Source organism: Oncorhynchus tshawytscha, unplaced genomic scaffold (assembly GCF_018296145.1).
Source record: "Oncorhynchus tshawytscha isolate Ot180627B unplaced genomic scaffold, Otsh_v2.0 Un_contig_13017_pilon_pilon, whole genome shotgun sequence".
In the NCBI taxonomy this organism is placed as follows: Eukaryota; Metazoa; Chordata; class Actinopteri; order Salmoniformes; family Salmonidae; genus Oncorhynchus; species Oncorhynchus tshawytscha.
The window spans coordinates 29,560-47,961 of record NW_024608736.1 but is presented as its reverse complement, the minus strand read 5'-3'; the positions used below and the strand labels follow the sequence as shown (position 1 = coordinate 47,961).

Sequence of the window (18,402 nt, the reverse complement as noted above, 5' to 3'; positions counted from 1 at the left end):
GTCAGACTGTAGCTAACTAGCTGTGGGACTGGCTAACTAGGACTGTAGCTAACTAGCTGTGGGACTGGCTAACAGCTGTGGGACTGTAGCTAACTAACTAGCTGTGGGACTGTAGCTAACTAGCTGTGGGACTGGTCGGACTGTAGCTAACTAGCTGTGTAACTGTAGCTAACTAGCTGTGGGACTGGCTAACTAGACTGTAGCTAACTAGCTGTGGGACTGTGGTCAGCTAACTAGCTGTGGGACTGGAGCTAACTAGCTGTGGGACTGGTCGGACTGTAGCTAACTAGCTGTGGGACTGGTCAGACTGTAGCTAACTAGCTGTGTGACTGTAGCTAACTAGCTGTGTGACTGTAGCTAACTAGCTGTGTGACTGTAGCTAACTAGCTGTGTGACTGTAGCTAACTAGCTGTGGGACTGTAGCTAACTAGCTGTGGGACTGGTCAGACTGTAGCTAACTAGCTGTGGGACTGGAGCTAACTAGCTGTGGGACTGGGACTGTAGCTAACTAGCTGTGTGACTGTAGCTAACTGTGGGAGCTGTGGGACTGGTCAGACTGTAGCTAACTAGCTGTGTGACTGTAGCTAACTAGCTGTGGGACTGTAGCTAACTAGCTGTGGGACTGGCTCTAGCTGTGGGACTGTAGCTAACTAGCTGTGGGACTGGTCAGACTGTAGCTAACTAGCTGTGTGACTGTAGCTAACTAGCTGTGTGACTGTAGCTAACTAGCTGTGTGACTGTAGCTAACTAGCTGTGTGACTGTAGCTAACTGTGCTGTGTGACTGTAGCTAACTAGCTGTGTGACTGTAGCTAACTAGCTGTGTGACTGTAGCTAACTAGCTGTGGGACTGTAGCTAACTAGCTGTGGGACTGGTCAGACTGTAGCTAACTAGCTGTGGGACTGGTCAGACTGTAGCTAACTAGCTGTGGGACTGGACTCAGACTGCTGTGGGACTGACTGTAGCTAACTAGCTGTGGTGGTCAGACTGTAGCTAACTAGCTGTGGGACTGGTCAGACTGTAGCTAACTAGCTGTGGGACTGGTTGGCTGTTGCTAACTAGCTGTGTGACTGTAGCTAACTAGCTGTGGGACTGGTCAGACTGTGTAGCTAACTAGCTGTGGGACTGTAGCTAACTAGCTGTGGGACTGTAGCTAACTAGCTGTGGGACTGTAGCTAACTAGCTGTGTGACTGGTCGGACTGTAGCTAACTAGCTGTGGGACTGGTCAGACTGTAGCTAACTAGCTGTGTGACTGTAGCTAACTAGCTGTGTGACTGTAGCTAACTAGCTGTGTGACTGTAGCTAACTAGCTGTGTGACTGTAGCTAACTAGCTGTGGGACTGTAGCTAACTAGCTGTGTGACTGGTCAGACTGTAGCTAACTAGCTGTGTGACTGTAGCTAACTAGCTGTGTGACTGTAGCTAACTAGCTGTGTGACTGTAGCTAACTAGCTGTGTGACTGTAGCTAACTGTGTGACTGCTAGTGTGACTGTAGCTAACTAGCTGTGTGACTGGTCGGACTGTAGCTAACTAGCTGTGTGACTGGTCGGACTGTAGCTAACTAGCTGTGTGACTGGTCGGACTGTAGCTAACTAGCTGTGGGACTGGTCGGACTGTAGCTAACTAGCTGTGGGACTGGTCAGACTGTAGCTAACTAGCTGTGGGACTGTAGCTAACTAGCTGTGGGACTGTAGCTAACTAGCTGTGTGACTGTAGCTAACTAGCTGTGTGACTGTAGACTGACTAGCTGTGTGACTGTAGCTAACTAGCTGTGTGACTGTAGCTGTGGACTAGCTGTGTGACTGTAGCTAACTAGCTGTGGGACTGTAGCTAACTAGCTGTGGGACTGTAGCTAACTAGCTGTGGGACTGTAGCTAACTAGCTGTGGGACTGTAGCTAACTAGCTGTGGGACTGTAGCTAACTAGCTGTGGGACTGTAGCTAACTAGCTGCTGTGACTGGTCAGACTGTAGCTAACTAGCTGTGTGACTGGTCGGACTGTAGCTAACTAGCTGTGTGACTGGCTAACGGACTGTAGCTAACTAGCTGTGTGACTGGTCAGACTGTAACTAACTAGCACTGTGACTGTAGCTAACTAGCTGTGGGACTGTAGCTAATCAGCTGTGTGACTGGTCAGACTGTAGCTAACTAGCTGTGTGACTGGCCGAACTGTAGCTAGCTAGCTGTGTGACTGTAGCTAACTAGCTGTGTGACGCAGATACTGCTTATTATTTATGTATCTGTCCCGTTAGATGTTTAAGTTAACATGGTCAGACAACACAGCTCAGAAGTATTTCTGCCCCCCCCCCCACCTCCCATGTGTCACCCAGGGGGAAGATGACATCACCAGGCTCTGAGCATGTGTTGTGATGTCATACTATTAAACGTCCTCACTCATGTTAATCTTGGCTTCTCTCTCTTTCTCCTAAAACAACACATCATGATTTTCTGCTGATAATCAGGGTGGCAGATAGCCTAGAGCTGTCCAGAGCGTTGGCCCAGTAACCGAAAGGTCACTGGTTTAAATCCCCAGAGCCGACGAGGTTAAAAACAATTATGTCGACATGCCCTTGAGCAAGGCACTTAACTCTAATTGTTAAGCTGCTGTGGATAAAGAGCGTCTGCTCAATGACAAAATAATACTGTGATGTAGTTGGGTCTCTTTAAGTTGCCAGACTTAGTGCTTCTGCTGACTCTTTAGGGTTTAGTCTGTCCCAGATCTGTGCTGTGTATAACCTGACATAGACCTAGTGTTGAGTCCCAGTCTGTTGTTAACCTGACATAGACCTAGTGTTGAGTCCCAGTCTGTTGTTAACCTGACGTAGACCTAGTGTTGAGTCCCAGTCTGTTGTTAACCTGACATAGACCTAGTGTTGAGTCCCAGTCTGTTGTTAACCTGACATAGACCTAGTGTTGAGTCCCAGTCTGTCTGGTCTATTGTTAACCTGACATAGACCTAGTGTTGAGTCCCAGTCTGTTGTTAACCTGACATAGACCTAGTGTTGAGTCCCAGCCTGTTGTTAACCTGACATAGACCTAGTGTTGAGTCCCAGTCTGTTGTACCTGACATAGACCTAGTGTTGAGTCCCAGTCTGTTGTTAACCTGACATAGACCTAGTGTTGAGTCCCAGTCTGTTGTTAACCTGACATAGACCTAGTGTTGAGTCCCAGTCTGTTGTTAACCTGACATAGACCTAGTGTTGAGTCCCAGTCTGTTGTTAACCTGACATAGACCTAGTGTTGAGTCCCAGTCTGTTGTTAACCTGACATAGACCTAGTGTTGAGTCCCAGTCTGTTGTTAACCTGACATAGACCTAGTGTTGAGTCCCAGTCTGTTGTTAACCTGACATAGACCTAGTGTTGAGTCCCAGTCTGTTGTTAACCTGACATAGACCTAGTGTTGAGTCCCAGTCTGTTGTTAACCTGACATAGACCTAGTGTTGAGTCCCAGTCTGTTGTTAACCTGACATAGACCTGACATAGTGTTGAGTCCCAGTCTGTCTGGTCTGTTGTTAACCTGAGTCCCAGTAGACCTAGTGTTGAGTCCCAGTCTGTTGTTAACCTGACATAGACCTAGTGTTGAGTCCCAGTCTGTTGTTAACCTGACATAGACCTAGTGTTGAGTCCCAGTCTGTTGTTAACCTGACATAGACCTAGTGTTGAGTCCCAGTCTGTCTGTGTTGAGTCCCAGTCTGTTGTTAACCTGACGTAGACCTAGTGTTGAGTCCCAGATCTGGCCTGTTGTTAACCTGACATAGACCTAGTGTTGAGTCCCAGTCTGTTGATAACCTGACATAGACCTAGTGTTGAGTCCCAGTCTGTTGTTAACCTGACATAGACCTAGTGTTGAGTCCCAGTCTGTCTGGTCTGTTGTTAACCTGACATAGACCTAGTGTTGAGTCCCAGTCTGTTGTTAACCTGACATAGACCTAGTGTTGAGTCCCAGTCTGTTGTTAACCTGACATAGACCTAGTGTTGAGTCCCAGTCTGTTGTTAACCTGACGTAGACCTAGTGTTGAGTCCCAGTCTGTTGTTAACCTGACATAGACCTAGTGTTGAGTCCCAGTCTGTTGTTAACCTGACGTAGACCTAGTGTTGAGTCCCAGTCTGTTGTTAACCTGACATAGACCTAGTGTTGAGTCCCAGTCTGTTGTTAACCTGACATAGACCTAGTGTTGAGTCCCAGTCTGTTGTTAACCTGACATAGACCTAGTGTTGAGTCCCAGTCTGTTGTTAACCTGACATAGACCTAGTGTTGAGTCCCAGTCTGTCTGGTCTATTGTTAACCTGACATAGACCTCGTGTTGAGTCCCAGTTCTGTGCTGTTGATAACCTGACATAGACCTAGTGTTGAGTCCCAGATCTGTGCTGTTGATAACCTGACATAGACCTAGTGTTGAGTCCCAGTCTGTTGTTAACCTGACATAGACCTAGTGTTGAGTCCCAGTCTGTTGTTAACCTGACATAGACCTAGTGTTGAGTCCCAGTCTGTTGTTAACCTGACATAGACCTAGTGTTGAGTCCCAGTCTGTTGTTAACCTGACATAGACCTAGTGTTGAGTCCCAGTCTGTTGTTAACCTGACATAGACCTAGTGTTGAGTCCCAGTCTGTTGTTAACCTGACATAGACCTAGTGTTGAGTCCCAGTCTGTTGTTAACCTGACATAGACCTAGTGTTGAGTCCCAGTCTGTTGTTAACCTGACATAGACCTAGTGTTGAGTCCCAGTCTGTTGTTAACCTGACATAGACCTAGTGTTGAGTCCCAGTCTGTTGTTAACCTGACATAGACCTAGTGTTGAGTCCCAGTCTGTTGTTAACCTGACATAGACCTAGACCCAGTGTTGAGTCCCAGACCTAGTGTTGAGTCCCAGTCTGTTAACCTGACATAGACCTAGTGTTGAGTCCCAGTCTGTTGTTAACCTGACATAGACCTAGTGTTGAGTCCCAGTCTGTTGTTAACCTGTAGACCTAGTGTTGAGTCCCAGTGTTAACCTGACATAGACCTAGTGTTGAGTCCCAGTCTGTTGTTAACCTGACATAGACCTAGTGTTGAGTCCCAGTCTGTTGTTAACCTGACGTAGACCTAGTGTTGAGTCCCAGTCTGTTGTTAACCTGACATAGACCTAGTGTTGAGTCCCAGCCTGTTGTTAACCTGACATAGACCTAGTGTTGAGTCCCAGTCTGTTGAGACCTCCCAGTCTGTTGTTAACCTGACATAGACCTAGTGTTGAGTCCCAGTCTGTTGTTAACCTGACATAGACCTAGTGTTGAGTCCCAGTCTGTTGTTAACCTGACATAGACCTAGTGTTGAGTCCCAGTCTGTGTTGTTAACCTGACATAGACCTAGTGTTGAGTCCCAGTCTGTTGTTAACCTGACATAGACCTAGTGTTGAGTCCCAGTCTGTTGTTAACCTGACATAGACCTAGTGTTGAGTCCCAGTCTGTTGTTAACCTGACATAGACCTAGTGTTGAGTCCCAGTCTGTTGTTAACCTGACATAGACCTAGTGTTGAGTCCCAGTCTGTTGTTAACCTGACATAGACCTAGTGTTGAGTCCCAGTCTGTTGTTAACCTGACATAGACCTAGTGTTGAGTCCCAGTCTGTTGTTAACCTGACATAGACCTAGTGTTGAGTCCCAGTCTGTTGTTAACCTGACATAGACCTAGTGTTGAGTCCCAGTCTGTTGTTAACCTGACATAGACCTAGTGTTGAGTCCCAGTCTGTTGTTAACCTGACATAGACCTAGTGTTGAGTCCCAGTCTGTTGTTAACCTGACATAGACCTAGTGTTGAGTCCCAGTCTGTTGTTAACCTGACATAGACCTAGTGTTGAGTCCCAGTCTGTTGTTAACCTGACATAGACCTAGTGTTGAGTCCCAGTCTGTTGTTAACCTGACATAGACCTAGTGTTGAGTCCCAGTCTGTTGTTAACCTGACATAGACCTAGTGTTGAGTCCCAGTCTGTTGTTAACCTGACATAGACCTAGTGTTGAGTCCCAGTCTGTTGTTAACCTGACATAGACCTAGTGTTGAGTCCCAGTCTGTTGTTAACCTGACATAGACCTAGTGTTGAGTCCCAGTCTGTTGTTGTTGTTAACCTGACATAGACCTGTGTTGAGTCCCAGTCTGTTGTTAACCTGACATAGACCTGTGTTGAGTCCCAGTCTGTTGACATAGACCTTGTTGAGTCCCAGTCTGTTGTTAACCTGACATAGACCTAGTGTTGAGTCCCAGTCTGGTGTTAACCTGTTAACCTGACATAGACCTAGTGTTGAGTCCCAGTCTGTTGTTAACCTGACATAGACCTAGTGTTGAGTCCCAGTCTGTTGTTAACCTGACATAGACCTAGTGTTGAGTCCCAGTCTGTTGTTAACCTGACATAGACCTAGTGTTGAGTCCCAGTCTGTTGTTAAACCTGACATAGACCTAGTGTTGAGTCCCAGTCTGTTGTTAACCTGACATAGACCTAGTGTTGAGTCCCAGTCTGTTGTTAACCTGACATAGACCTAGTGTTGAGTCCCAGTCTGTTAACCTGACATAGACCTAGTGTTGAGTCCCAGTCTGTGTTGAGTCCCAGTGTTAACCTGACATAGACCTAGTGTTGAGTCCCAGTCTGTTGTTAACCTGACATAGACCTAGTGTTGAGTCCCAGTTCTGTGCTGTTGATAACCTGACATAGACCTGATGTTGAGTCCCAGTCTGTTGTTAACCTGACATAGACCTAGTGTTGAGTCCCAGATCTGTGCTGTTGATAACCTGACATAGACCTAGTGTTGAGTCCCAGTCTGTTTGGCCTGTTGTTAACCTGACATAGACCAAGTGTTAAGTCCCAGTCTGTCTGGCCTGTTGTTAACCTGACGTAGACCTAGTGTTGAGTCCCAGATCTGGCCTGTTGTTAACCTGACATAGACCTAGTGTTGAGTCCCAGTCTGTTGTTAACCTGACATAGACCTAGTGTTGAGTCCCAGTCTGTTGTTAACCTGACATAGACCTAGTGTTGAGTCCCAGTCTGTTGTTAACCTGACATAGACCTAGTGTTGAGTCCCAGTCTGTCTGGACATCCTGTTGTTAACCTGACATAGACCTAGTGTTGAGTCCCAGTCTGTTGTTAACCTGACATAGACCTAGTGTTGAGTCCCAGTCTGTTGTTAACCTGACATAGACCTAGTGTTGAGTCCCAGTCTGTTGTTAACCTGACATAGACCTAGTGTTGAGTCCCAGTCTGTTGTTAACCTGACATAGACCTAGTGTTGAGTCCCAGTCTGTTGTTAACCTGACATAGACCTAGTGTTGAGTCCCAGTCTGTTGTTAACCTGACATAGACCTAGTGTTGAGTCCCAGTCTGTTGTTAACCTGACATAGACCTAGTGTTGAGTCCCAGTCTGTTGTTAACCTGACATAGACCTAGTGTTGAGTCCCAGTCTGTTGTTAACCTGACATAGACCTAGTGTTGAGTCCCAGTCTGTTGTTAACCTGACGTAGACCTAGTGTTGAGTCCCAGTCTGTTGTTAACCTGACATAGACCTAGTGTTGAGTCCCAGTCTGTTGTTAACCTGACATAGACCTAGTGTTGAGTCCCAGTCTGTTGTTAACCTGACATAGACCTAGTGTTGAGTCCCAGTCTGTTGTTAACCTGACATAGACCTAGTGTTGAGTCCCAGTCTGTTGTTAACCTGACATAGACCTAGTGTTGAGTCCCAGTCTGTTGTTAACCTGACATAGACCTAGTGTTGAGTCCCAGTCTGTTGTTAACCTGACATAGACCTAGTGTTGAGTCCCAGTCTGTTGTTAACCTGACATAGACCTAGTGTTGAGTCCCAGTCTGTTGTTAACCTGACATAGACCTAGTGTTGAGTCCCAGTCTGTTGTTAACCTGAACCTGACATAGACCTAGTGTTGAGTCCCAGTCTGTTGTTAACCTGACATAGACCTAGTGTTGAGTCCCAGTCTGTTGTTAACCTGACATAGACCTAGTGTTGAGTCCCAGTCTGTTGTTAACCTGACATAGACCTAGTGTTGAGTCCCAGTCTGTTGTTAACCTGACATAGACCTAGTGTTGAGTCCCAGTCTGTTGTTAACCTGACATAGACCTAGTGTTGAGTCCCAGTCTGTTGTTAACCTGACATAGACCTAGTGTTGAGTCCCAGTCTGTTGTTAACCTGACATAGACCTAGTGTTGAGTCCCAGTCTGTTGTTAACCTGACATAGACCTAGTGTTGAGTCCCAGTCTGTTGTTAACCTGACATAGACCTAGTGTTGAGTCCCAGTCTGTTGTTAACCTGACATAGACCTAGTGTTGAGTCCCAGTCTGTTGACATAGACCTGTTAACCTGACATAGACCTAGTGTTGAGTCCCAGTCTGTTGTTAACCTGACATAGACCTAGTGTTGAGTCCCAGTCTGTTGTTAACCTGACATAGACCTAGTGTTGAGTCCCAGTCTGAGTCCCAGTCTGTTGTTAACCTGACATAGACCTAGTGTTGAGTCCCAGTCTGTTGTTAACCTGACATAGACCTAGTGTTGAGTCCCAGTCTGTTGTTAACCTGACATAGACCTAGTGTTGAGTCCCAGTCTGTTGTTAACCTGACATAGACCTAGTGTTGAGTCCCAGTCTGTTGTTAACCTGACATAGACCTAGTGTTGAGTCCCAGTCTGTTGTTAACCTGACATAGACCTAGTGTTGAGTCCCAGTCTGACATAGACCTAGTGTTGAGTCCCAGTCTGTTGTTAACCTGACATAGACCTAGTGTTGAGTCCCAGTCTGTTGTTAACCTGACATAGACCTAGTGTTGAGTCCCAGTCTGTTGTTAACCTGACATAGACCTAGTGTTGAGTCCCAGTCTGTTGTTAACCTGACGTAGACCTAGTGTTGAGTCCCAGTCTGTTGTTAACCTGACATAGACCTAGTGTTGAGTCCCAGTCTGTTGTTAACCTGACATAGACCTAGTGTTGAGTCCCAGTCTGTTGTTAACCTGACATAGACCTAGTGTTGAGTCCCAGTCTGTTGTTAACCTGACATAGACCTAGTGTTGAGTCCCAGTCTGTTGTTAACCTGACATAGACCTAGTGTTGAGTCCCAGTCTGTTGTTAACCTGACATAGACCTAGTGTTGAGTCCCAGTCTGTTGTTAACCTGACATAGACCTAGTGTTGAGTCCCAGTCTGTTGTTAACCTGACATAGACCCTGAGTGTTGAGTCCCAGTCTGTTGTTAACCTGACATAGACCTAGTGTTGAGTCCCAGTCTGTTGTTAACCTGACATAGACCTAGTGTTGAGTCCCAGTCTGTTGTTAACCTGACATAGACCTAGTGTTGAGTCCCAGTCTGTTGTTAACCTGACATAGACCTAGTGTTGAGTCCCAGTCTGTTGTTAACCTGACATAGACCTAGTGTTGAGTCCCAGTCTGTTGTTAACCTGACATAGACCTAGTGTTGAGTCCCAGTCTGTTGTTAACCTGACATAGACCTAGTGTTGAGTCCCAGTCTGTTGTTAACCTGACATAGACCTAGTGTTGAGTCCCAGTCTGTTGTTAAACCTGACATAGACCTAGTGTTGAGTCCCAGTCTGTTGTTAACCTGACATAGACCTAGTGTTGAGTCCCAGTCTGTTGTTAACCTGACATAGACCTAGTGTTGAGTCCCAGCCTGTTGTTAACCTGACATAGACCTAGTGTTGAGTCCCAGTCTGTTGTTAACCTGACATAGACCTAGTGTTGAGTCCCAGTCTGTTGTTAACCTGACATAGACCTAGTGTTGAGTCCCAGTCTGTTGTTAACCTGACATAGACCTAGTGTTGAGTCCCAGCCTGTTGTTAACCTGACATAGACCTAGTGTTGAGTCCCAGTCTGTTGTTAACCTGACATAGACCTAGTGTTGAGTCCCAGTCTGTTGTTAACCTGACATAGACCTAGTGTTGAGTCCCAGCCTGTTGTTAACCTGACATAGACCTAGTGTTGAGTCCCAGTCTGTTGTTAACCTGACGTAGACCTAGTGTTGAGTCCAGTGTTGCAAGAGCACAAACACATCTGGGACAGGCTGTTGCACTGTAGTGTGTTGGCCCCTAACCCTGTGTGTGTTGAGTCCCAGTCTTCCTCATCTCTTCCTTGAGTCCCAGTTCTCTCTTCCTCTCTCTTCCTTTCCCCTCTCTCGCTCTTCTCTTCCTCTCCTCTTCCCCTCTCCTCTTCTTCTCTTCCCCTCTCTTCCTCTACCCCTCTCTTCCTCTTCCCAGTCTCTTGTTAACCTCTACCCCTCTTCCCCTCTCTCTTCCTCTTCCCCTCTCTCGCTCTTCCTCTTCCCCTCGCTTCCTCTTCCTCTCAATTCAATTCAAGGGGCTTTATTGGCATGGGGAAACATGTTAACATTGCCAAAGAAAGTGAGGTAGATAATATACAAAAGTGAAATCAACAGTCTCTCTCTCTCTCTTAACTTCCCCCCCCGCCCCCAGGGAGGTTACTTCCCTGAGCATGTGAAGTCTATGAGCAGTCTGAGATGGCTGAAACTCAACAGGACCGGCCTGTGTTATCTGCCAGAGGAGGTGGCTGCACTGCAGAAACTGGTGAGTACAGACTGTGATGTGTAGGTTAACCTGACCCCATTTAGTCCACTACAGAACCTGGTGAGTACAGACTGTGATGTCGACCCCATTTAGTCCACTACAGGAACTGGTGAGTACAGACTGTGGTGTGTCCCAGGGCCTATTTAGTCCACTACAGGAACCTGGTGAGTACAGACTGTGGTGTGTAGGGCCCCCCATTTAGTCCACTACAGGAACTGGTGAGTACAGACTGTGGTGTGTAGGGCCTATTTAGTCCACTTCAGGAACTGGTGAGTACAGACTGTGGTGTGTAGGGCCGACCCCATTTAGTCCACTACAGGAACTGGTGAATACAGACTGTGATGTGTAGGGCCGACCCCATTTAGTCCACTACAGGAACTGGTGAGTACAGACTGTGATGTAGGACCGCATGTGTTGATTGTTGCCTGATTACACATGGAAGTAGACCTATAGACTACCTGATTACACAGAGAAGTAGACCTATATACTACCTGGCCCTGATTACACATGGAAGTAGACCTATAGACTACCTGATTACACATGGAAGTAGACCTATAGACTACCTGATTACACATGGAAGTAGACCTATATACTACCTGGCCCTAGCCCTGATTACACATGGAAGTAGACCTATAGACTACCTGATTACACATGGAAGTAGACCTATATACTACCTGGCCCTGATTACACATGGAAGTAGACCTATATACTACCTGGCCCTGATTACACATGGAAGTAGACCTATAGACTACCTGATTACACATAGAAGTAGACCTATAGACTACCTGATTACACATAGAAGTAGACCTATAGACTACCTGATTACACATAGAAGTAGACCTATAGACTACCTGATTACACAGAGAAGTAGACCTATAGACTACCTGATTACACAGAGAAGTAGACCTATAGACTACCTGATTACACAGAGAAGTAGACCTATAGACTGCCTGGCCCTGATTACACATGGAAGTAGACCTATAGACTACCTAATTACACAGAGAAGTAGACCTATAGACTACCTGATTACACATAGAAGTAGACCTATAGACTACCTGATTACACAGAGAAGTAGACCTATAGACTACCTGATTACACATGGAAGTAGACCTATAGACTACCTGATTACACATGGAAGTAGACCTATAGACTACCTGATTACACAGAGAAGTAGACCTATAGACTACCTGATTACACATAGAAGTAGACCTATAGACTACCTGGCCCTGATTACACATGGAAGTAGACCTATAGACTACCTGATTACACATGGAAGTAGACCTATAGACTACCTGATTACACATAGAAGTAGACCTATAGACTACCTGATTACACATGGAAGTAGACCTATAGACTACCTGATTACACAGAGAAGTAGACCTATAGACTACCTGATTACACATAGAAGTAGACCTATAGACTACCTGGCCCTGATTACACATGGAAGTAGACCTATAGACTACCTGATTACACATGGAAGTAGACCTATAGACTACCTGATTACACATGGAAGTAGACCTATAGACTACCTGATTACACGTGGAAGTAGGTTTATAAATGTGTCCGTTTTGGGATCTGATAGTTCTTCTGATTTGGCTCAACTCTCCACCACTAATGAGAAGGTTTTCTTCACCTCAATCAGCAAGTAAATCAAGTCTGTTTTTATAGCTATTGAGAATGATTAGTTCCTCAACGTTGTGTGTGTGCCTCAGTGTGTGTGTGTGTGTGTGTGCCTCAGTGTGTGTGTGTGTGTGTGTGTGTGTGTGCCTCAGTGTGTGTGTGCCTCAGTGTGTGTGTGCCTCAGTGTGTGTGTGCCTCAGTGTGTGTGTGCCTCAGTGTGTGTGTGTGTGTGTGCCTCTGTGTGTGTGTGTGTGTGTGTGTGTGTGTGTGCCTCAGTGTGTGTGTGCCTCAGTGTGTGTGTGCCTGTGTGTGTGTGCCTCAGTGTGTGTGTGTGCCTCAGTGTGTGTGTGCCTCAGTGTGTGTGTGTGCCTCAGTGTGTGTGTGTGTGTGCCTCAGTGTGTGTGTGTGCCTCAGTGTGTGTGTGCCTCAGTGTGTGTGTGCCTCAGTGTGTGTGTGTGTGTGTGTGTGTGTGTGTGTGTGTGTGTGTGTGTGCCTCAGTGTGTGTGTGCCTCAGTGTGTGTGTGCCTGTGTGTGTGTGCCTCAGTGTGTGTGTGTGTGTGTGTGTGTGTGCCTCAGTGTGTGTGTGTGCCCTCAGTGTGTGTGTGTGTGTGCCTCAGTGTGTGTGTGTGCCTCAGTGTGTGTGTGTGCCTCAGTGTGTGTGTGTGCCTCAGTGTGTGTGTGTGTGTGTGTGTGTGCCTCAGTGTGTGTGTGTGTGTGCCTCAGTGTGTGTGTGTGTGTGTGTGCCTCAGTGTGTGTGTGTGTGTGTGTGTGCCTCAGTGTGTATGAACTCTGTACTGTCAATCTGTCCTCAGGAACATCTGTCTGTGAGTCACAACAGCCTGACTACTCTACATGTGTGTGTGCCTCAGTGTGTGTGTGTGTGTGCCTCAGTGTGTGTGTGTGTGTGTGTGTGTGTGTGTGTGTGTGCCTCAGTGTGTGTGTGTGTGTGTGCCTCAGTGTGTGTGAACTCTGTACTGTCGATCTGTCCTCAGGAACATCTGTCTGTGAGTCACAACAGCCTGACTACTCTACATGTGTGTGTGCCTCAGTGTGTGTGTGTGTGTGTGTGTGTGTGTGTGTGTGTGTGTGTGCCTCAGTGTGTATGAACTCTGTACTGTCAATCTGTCCTCAGGAACATCTGTCTGTGAGTCACAACAGCCTGACTACTCTACATGGAGAACTGTGCAGCCTGCCGAACCTCAGGGTAACTACACACACACACACACACACACTCTCGCTTTCTGAGATGGGTTCAGGTGTGGAAAGGTCAACTTTGTTTCATGTTTTTAAGGCGGTGGTTGCCCGGGCCAACAACCTGAAGAACTCTGGAGTTCCTGATGACATCTTTCAGCTGGACGACCTCTCAGTCCTGGTGAGGAGATCTGTCTGTCTGTGTGTCTGTCTCCATCTGTCTGTCGAGATATCCTTCTCTCTCCATCTCTGGTGAGATATCCTTCTCTCTCCATCTTTCTTTCTTTCTATCCTTCTCTCTCCATCTCTCTTTCTTTCGAGATATCCTTCTCTCTCCATCTTTCTTTCTTTCCAGATATCCTTCTGTCTCCATCTCTCTCCAGATAGTCTGTGGTAATTGCCCATTAATCATAGAACAGTCTGTTCATGATCTGTTTTGTATGTTATTCAACATTCTACTGATGTTCTGCGTTCTACTGATGTTCTATGTCATTCTGTGTTCTTCAGGACCTGAGCTTCAACCAGCTGACTGAGATCCCCGAGACCTGGAGAACTCCAAGAACATGCTGGTGCTCAACCTCAGCCACAACAGGTAGAACCTCTAACAGGTGGCATACATGCCTTATAACCTCTACTAACAACCTCAGCCACAACAGGTAGAACCTCTTATAATATGTTATAACAGGTGACTAACAGGCCTTATAACCTCTAATAACAACCTCAGCCACAACAGGTAGAAACTCTAACCTCTAACAACAACCTCAGCCACAACAGGTAGAACCTCTTATAATATGTTATAACAGGTGACTAACAGGCCTTATAACCTCTACTAACAACCTCAGCCACAACAGGTAGAACCTCTTATAATATGTTATAACAGGTGACTAACAGGCCTTCTAACCTCTACTAACAACCTCAGCCACAACAGGTAGAACCTCTTATAATATGTTATAACAGGTCACTAACAGGCCTTATAACTTAAGCTATAACAGGATATAAATATATCATACATACAGAGCCTTCTGAAAGTATTCAGACCCCTTGACTTTTACCGCATTTTGTTACGTTACGGCCTTATTTTAAAATGAATTAAATATTATTTTGTCTCTTACACACAATACCCTATAATGACATCACAATACCCTATAATGACATCACAATACCCTATAATGACATCACAATACCCTATAATGACATCACAATGCCCTATAATGACATCACAATACCCTATAATGACATCACAATGCCCTATAATGACATCACAATGCCGTATAATGACATCACAATACCCTATAATGACATCACAATGCCCTATAATGACATCACAATGCCCTATAAGGACATCACAATGCACTATAAGGACATCACAACACCCTATAATGACATCACAATACCCTATAAGGACAAAGTGAATACAGGTTTTTAGAACTGTTTGCAATCTATTAAAAATAAAGAACTGAAATGCCTTCTTTACATCAGTATTCCGACTCTTTGCTATGAGACGGGAAATGAAGCTCAAGTGCTTCCTGTTTCCGTTGATCATACTTGAGAAGTTTCTACAACTGGATTCTGTGGTCTGATGAAACCAAGATTGAACTTTTTGGCCTGAATGTCAAGCGTCACATCTGGAGAAATCCTGGCACCATCCCTACGGTGAAGCATGGTGGTGGCAGCATCATGCTGTGGGGATGTTTTTCAGCAGCAGGGACTGGGAGACTAGTCAGGGTCGAGGGAAAGATGAACAGAGCAAAGTACAAAGAGATCTTGATGTAAACCTGCTCCAGACCTCAGACAGTGTTCCAAGGTTCACCTTCCAACAGGACAACGACCCTAGCACACAGCCAAGACAACGCAGGTGTGGCTTCGGGATAAGTCTCTGAATGTCCTTGACTGGACCAGCCAGAGCCCAAACTTGAACTCGATCAAACATCTCTGGAGAGACCTGAAAATAGCTGTGCAGCATTGCTCCCCATCCAACCTGACAGAGCTTGAGAGGATCTGCAGAGAAGAATGGGAGAAAATCCCTAAATACAGGTGTGCCAAGCTTGTAGAACCATACCCAAGAAGACTTGAGGCTGTAATCACTGCCAAAGGTGCTTTAACAAAGTACTGAGTAAAGGGTCAGAATACCTATGTATATGTGATATTTCAGTGTTTTATTTGTAAATATTAGCAAACATGAATAAAAACCAGTTTTTGCTTTTGTCATTATGGGGTATTGTGTGTAGATCGACTAGGTGGAAAAAACAATTGAATTCATTTGAAAATAAGGCTGTAACGTGAAAAAGTCAAGGGTCTGAATACTTTCCGAAGGCACTGTATCGTAGATTATTCTCCTCCTCCGAGCATCAATGCCATCCCTAACCAGTTGTTTATCAACCTGCCTTATAACCTAATACCGACCCTCCTCCTCCTCCTCCTCCTCCCAGCATCGATGCCATCCCTAACCAGTTGTTTATCAACCTGCCTTATAACCTAATACCGACCCTCCTCCTCCCAGCATCGATGCCATCCCTAACCAGTTGTTTATCAACCTGCCTTATAACCTAATACCGACCCTCCTCCTCCTCCTCCCAGCATCGATGCCATCCCTAACCAGTTGTTTATCAACCTGCCTTATAACCTAATACCGACCCTCCTCCTCCCAGCATCGATGCCATCCCTAACCAGTTGTTTATCAACCTGCCTTATAACCTAATACCGACCCTCCTCCTCCCAGCATCGATGCCATCCCTAACCAGTTGTTCATCAACCTGACTGACCTGCTGTACCTGGACCTGAGTGACAACAAGCTGGACAGCCTCCCCCTCAGATGAGACGCCTCGTCCACCTGCAGACCCTCATCCTGAACAACAATCCCCTGATGCACGCCCAGCTACGGTACGAAGCTTTATAACACATTATAACCATCTGAAGAATGTACGCCCAGCTATGGTACCAAGCATTATAACACATTATAACCATCTGAAGAATGCACGCCCAGCTATGGTACCACACATTATAACACATTATAACCATCTGAAGAATGCACGCCCAGCTATGGTACCAAGCATTATAACACATTATAACCATCTGAAGAATGTACGCCCAGCTATGGTACCAAGCATTATAACACATTATAACCATCTGAAGAATGCACGCCCAGCTATGGTACCAAGCATTATAACACATTATAACCATCTGAAGAATGTACGCCCAGCTACGGTACCAAGCATTATAACACATTATAACCATCTGAAGAATGCACGCCCAGCTACGGTACCACACATTATAACCCCTTGAGTTGCACTTAGCTATGGTACGAGACTTTATAACATGATATAACCCCCTGAGGCACGCCCAGCTACTGTACAAAGCTTTATAACACATTATAACACCTTAATACACATTATAACCCCCTGCTGCACACCCGCTATATGGTTTATAACACCTTAATACACACATTATAACCCCCTGATCTACGCTCAGCTATAATATGAAGGTTTATAACACCTTAATACACTTTATAACCCCTTGATGCACACCCAGCTATGATATGGTTTATAACACCTTAATACACATTATAACCCCCTGATGCACGCCCAGCTATAATATGAAGGTTTATAACCCCCTGATGCATGCCCAGCTATAATATGAAGGTTTATAACCCCCTGATGCATGCCCAGCTATAATATGAAGGTTTATAACCCCTGATGCACGCCCAGCTATAATATGAAGGTTTATAACCCCTGATGCACGCCCAGCTATAATATGAAGGTTTATAACACCTTAATACACATTATAACCCCCTGATGCACGCCCAGCTATAATATGAAGGTTTATAACCCCCTGATGCACGCCCAGCTATAATATGAAGGTTTATAACACCTTAATACACATTATAACCCCCTGATGCACGCCCAGCTATAATATGAAGGTTTATAACCCCTGATGCACGCCCAGCTATAATATGAAGGTTTATAACACCTTAATACACATTATAACCCCCTGATGCACGCCCAGCTTTAATATGAAGGTTTATAACACCTTAATACACATTATAACCCCCTGATGCACACCCAGCTATAATATGAAGGTTTATAACACCTTAATACACATTATAACCCCCTGATGCACGCCCAGCTATAACATGAAGGTTTATAACCCCCTGATGCACGCCCAGCTATAATATGAAGGTTTATAACACCTTAATACACATTATAACCCCCTGATGCATGCCCAGCTATATGAAGGTTTATAACCCCCTGATGCACGCCCAGCTATAATATGAAGGTTTATAACACCCACAACCCCCTGATGCACGCCCAGCTATAATATGAAGGTTTATAACCCCCTGATGCACGCCCAGCTATAATATGAAGGTTTATAACCCCTGATGCACGTCCAGCTATAATATGAAGGTTTATAACCCCCTGATGCACGCCCAGCTATAATATGAAGGTTTATAACCCCCTGATGCACGCCCAGCTATAATATGAAGGTTTATAACCCCTGATGCACGCCCAGCTATAATATGAAGGTTTATAACCCCCTGATGCACGCCCAGCTATAATATGAAGGTTTATAACCCCTGATGCACGCCCAGCTATAATATGAAGGTTTATAACACCTTAATACACATTATAACCCCTGATGCACGCCCAGCTATAATATGAAGGTTTATAACCCCTGATGCACACCCAGCTATAATATGAAGGTTTATAACACCTTAATACACATTATAACCCCTGATGCACACCCAGCTATAATATGAAGGTTTATAACACCTTAATACACATTATAACCCCCTGATGCACACCCAGCTATAATATGAAGGTTTATAACACCTTAATACACATTATAACCCCCTGATGCACGCCCAGCTATAATATGAAGGTTTATAACACCTTAATACACATTATAACCCCTGATGCACGCCCAGCTATAATATGAAGGTTTATAACCCCTGATGCACGCCCAGCTATAATATGAAGGTTTATAACACCTTAATACACATTATAACCCCCTGATGCACGCCCAGCTATAATATGAAGGTTTA

The 18,402-nt window shown here is 45.4% G+C and overlaps 1 pseudogene; it reads left to right on the top strand.

Annotated features, from left to right (window-relative positions):
- The first annotated feature begins 2,265 nt into the window (after nt 1–2,265).
- Nucleotides 2,266–18,402, top strand: part of LOC121843772 — a 41,685-nt pseudogene continuing 25,548 nt past the window's right edge.